The sequence below is a fragment of the Dromiciops gliroides genome, chromosome 1 (genome assembly GCF_019393635.1).
Source record: "Dromiciops gliroides isolate mDroGli1 chromosome 1, mDroGli1.pri, whole genome shotgun sequence".
NCBI classification, from domain to species: domain Eukaryota; kingdom Metazoa; phylum Chordata; class Mammalia; order Microbiotheria; family Microbiotheriidae; genus Dromiciops; species Dromiciops gliroides.
The window spans coordinates 578212811-578217195 of record NC_057861.1 but is presented as its reverse complement, the minus strand read 5'-3'; the positions used below and the strand labels follow the sequence as shown (position 1 = coordinate 578217195).

At 41.5% G+C, this 4385-nt stretch overlaps 1 pseudogene; it reads left to right on the top strand.

Annotated features, from left to right (window-relative positions):
• The first annotated feature begins 3588 nt into the window (after positions 1-3588).
• Positions 3589-4093, top strand: LOC122751979 (annotated as a pseudogene).
• Positions 4094-4385: the final 292 nt, after the last annotated feature.

Genomic DNA, 4385 nt, shown 5'->3' with positions numbered 1-4385 from the left:
GAGGCCTGCAAACCTCAGTCACAAGACTTGAAACTCACTTGGAAAGAAGAGATGTAACCATCAAAAATCAAGGCAGCCAGGAAGGAATTTGCTAATAGAATTTGCATCAGGAGAGGTAGGGCAACTCAGCTGCAGGCAGCTTGGGCATGAAGGTCTTCAGATAAGTGTTAGACACCAAGGCCTGAAACCTAGTGAGTGACAAACTTTAAAACCTGATGAAAAGCGTTTTTTCCCCATCTGGGTTCAAATGGCTAAGAAATAAAAGGCCACACCAGGTCTCTGGACCAGTGGACTCAGAGAATTATCATGTGGAAAGGTCAAATTGGGAGGGCAAATTAGGGCTGATAGATCAGGCCCTAGATTCCCACTACCTGGAACCAAGGGTAGAGAGCTCAAATACGGTAACCTAACTATCCAAGTCTAGAGATGGGAACTAAAACTTAACTTAGCCAAGGTCATAATTGGGTTGGAAGAGTAACCTTAAAAGTAGGTCACATGTTTGAATACAGACCAAATACATTCTTTTCTTCCTTCCTTCCTTCCTTCCTTCCTTCCTTCCTTCCTTCCTTCCTTCCTTCCTTTCTTTCTTTCTTTCTTTCTTTCTTTCTTTCTCTTCCCTTCTTCCTTCCTTTCTTTATGTTTCTTTTTATTTTCTTCTTTCTTCCTTTCTCTCTTTCTTTGAGTTTTCTTCCAATGGCTAATATGGAAAAGTTTTACATGACCACACATGTATAACTTATATCAGATAGCATACCACATCAGGGAAAGGGAAGGGTAAGGAGAAAACAATAGAATCTGGAAATCAAAATGTAACAAAATAAAATGTTAAAAATTGTTTCTGGGGGCAGCTAGGTGTCACAGTGTATAAAGCACTGGCTTTGGATTCAGGAGGACCTGAGTTCAAATCCAGCCTCAGACACTTGACATTAGCTGCGTGACCCTGGGCAAATCACTTAATCCTCATTGCCCTAAAAATTTTTTTTTTAATTTAAAATAAATTTTAAAAAAGTGTTTCTACATGTAATTGGGGGGAAATTTTGAATCTTTTAAAGTAGGCCACATGTCCTACAATCATTTATGGGAAATGAGGATTAATGTATATGATCCTTTGCAATTTCTGAAGCTATTGACCTTTTCTTCAATGTGTGCCTTCTCTATTGTTGTTCTCTCTAGCCTACTTGGACAGCTAGTGGAGCAGCAGATAAAGTGCCAGGCCTGGAATCAGGAAGACCTGAATTCAAACCTAGACACTAGCTGTGTGACCCTGGGTAAGTCACTTAACCTTGTTTGCTTCGGTCTCCTCATCTGTAAAATGAGCTGGAGAAGGCAATGGAAAACCACTCGGCTGTCTTTGCCAAGAAAACCTCAAATGGGGTTACGAAGAGTCAGATACAGTAAATCCCGCTTTAAAATACCTAAGAAATTATGTCACTTTCACAGACTGAGGAAAGAGTAAGAGAAAAGGAGGAAAACTTGTAGCCTTCTACTCATAGGGATCCTATGTTGGGAGTAGAAAAGTAGGAAATATGGGGAAGGTAGTAGCATCAGAAATCCAGTAGAAAATACTAGCCAACTGGATCTTATATGGCAGGTGAAAAATTGAGGAAGTGTATGAAAGAAGTTGGCTTTGGGGCTCCTGATCCCTGACCCCAGGGCCATGGCATCATCAAGTATACTCCCCTTTTCAAGCTAGTAACAGACATGTAATTGTTGATTCAAAGAAGTTAGTTTGTGGCCTTGTACTTAGTCTCACCTAAATACCCTGTAAGACCAAAGCTTGACATTTTAATGCCATAGAAAGAGATGCTATAAATACAAGTAACACTTCATTGAGTTGATTCTGGCAAAGATAAAAAATATTATCCACTTGGAAATAAAATGAAAGCCTTTAACAGCAGATTTTCAATCTTGTTGACCATGAAATTGAATGAATCCTTTCCAATGGACAGATCATTGGATTATCTATTTACACCAACTTTGACAGCACATTGCATTTTCATTAAAGCATCGTCACCCATTATCACCACCCACAAGGAGACATAAAGGACCATCCCTAAAGAGGGAACTCCTTATATAACCTGGACCTCACATATGAATTCACTTAAAATGAATATTCCATCCAGGCCCTTCTAGAGATGATGCCAGTAAATACTGGAAAAACTCATCATTAGAATATTATTGCTTTTGGCAAGACTAACAAAGGAAATCCAGAATAAAAGAAGCACTATCTCAGAAAATTGGAGGGGCTGGCCAAGCTTTCAGCACTAAAGCATGGATATAAAGCAGGCTTGTCTCATATTCAGGTGAACATCGGAGTCACTGGGGAAACTAGAAGGAGTTCAGACCCAGCTAAATCAGAACATAAACATTGTCTTCTTCATCTTCTTTTAAAAAATAATTGGACATGGGGCAGCTAGGTGTCACAGTGGATAAAGCACTGGCATTGGATTCAGGAGGACCTGAGTTCAAATTCGACCTCAGACACTTGATACTTACTAGCTGTATAACCCTGGGCAAGTCACTTAACCCTCAATGCCCCACAAAAACAAACAAATAAATAAATAAATAATTGGTCATGACCTCCATGCCTCAACATGACAGTACCCTAGGTTCTCAAAGTCTATGTCAGTGGACCCCAAACTCTGGCAAGTTTCACTAAACTCAGTGACCTTGAGAAAGGTCTAGTGACTGACTATAAGTTCTACCTAAATCCATGACCAGAAAATTAGCCATCAACTGTTTTAACTCTTTTCAACCATAGCAACTCATAAAAGCTTTCTACCAAGATGTGGAAGAATTATGACCTGTGTCAGTCAGTAGGGAGTACCCACACTGACAATAATCAAACATTGAGGTTGATCTGTAAGCATTTATGAAGCACCTACTAAGTGCTTAGTGCTACAGGTACAAAGAATGAAATAATACCTATCCCCAAAGAGCTTCTGGTCTAATGGGGGAGGACTATCAGTAAATGTATATAGACAGAATACATATAAAGAGAATAAATACAATAATATAAAGAAAATAGTTAAATACAAGGTAATTTGGTTGTTTTTGTTGTTTTGGTTTTTTGTTTGTTTGTTTTTTTGCAGGGCAATGAGAGTTAAGTGTCTTGCCCAGGATCACACAGCTAGTTAAGTGTCAAGAGTCTGAATCTGGATTTGAACTCAGCTCCTCCTGAATCCAAGACTGGTGCTTTATCCACTGCCACCTAGCTGCCCCCAATACAAGGTAATTTGGAAGGGAGAGAACTAGCAGTTCAGCAAATAAGGAAAGGCGTCATAGAGAAAATGATGCTTCAACACCATCTTCATTCTCCATTAAGTCGCAGTAGCCTCCATTGAACTGGGAGTCAGAAGGATCTTGATTCAGTGTCACTTCAGGCATTACCCTGTGCAAGTTACATAGCTCCTCACGCCTTGTTTTCCTCATCTGTAAAGCAGGAATGCTATTAAGATAAGTAATGTGGAGCATTTTGCAAACCTTAAAGCAAGGTACAAATGTGACCTATTCTTAAGCAATGCATTATGAACTTGAAACTTCAACCAACAACAAAACCAATTTGACATAACATGATTTTTGCGTTAAAAATCCTACATCTCCCTGCAGGATTACATCGCCGTCAAGGAGAAGTATGCCAAGTACCTGCCCCACAGCGTGGGCCACTATGCAGCCAAGCGCTTTTGCAAGGCCCAGTGTCCCATCGTGGAGCGCTCCACCAACTCCATGATGATGCACGGTTGGAACAATGGCAAGAAGCTCACGACTGTGTGCATTGTCAAGCACGCCTGCGAGATCATCCACCTGCTCACAAGAGAAAACCCACTGCAGGTTCTCGTGAATGCCATCATCGACAGCGGTCCTCGTGAGGATTCCACCAGGATGGGGGGGGGGGTGAGGCGCCAGGCAGTGGACGTTTTCCCCCTGCGGTGGGTCAGCCTCTGCACCCGTGCCCGAGAGGCTGCCTTCCGCAATATTAAGACCATCGCCCGAGCGTCTGGCCGATGAGCTCATCATTGTTGCCAAGGGCTCCTCAAACTCATACACCATCAAGAAGGACGAGCTGGAGCGAGTGGTGAAATCCAACCGCTGATCCCAGCATGTGTCTACAATAAATGCCCCTGCCCCCGTCCAAAAAAAAAAGTGTCCTAAAATATTTATTCTCTCTCTCTCTCTCTCTCTCTCTCTCTCTCTCTCTCTCTCTCTCTCTCTCTCTCTCTCTCTCTCTCTCTCTCTCTCTCTCTCTGGTGGCAAAGAACTGGAAATTACAGAGATGCCTCTAAATGGAACAATGGCTGAACGAGTTGTGGTATATGATCATGATGGAATACTACTGTGATCTAAAAAATGATAAGCTTGTTGATTGTAAGAAAAAATGAATAGAC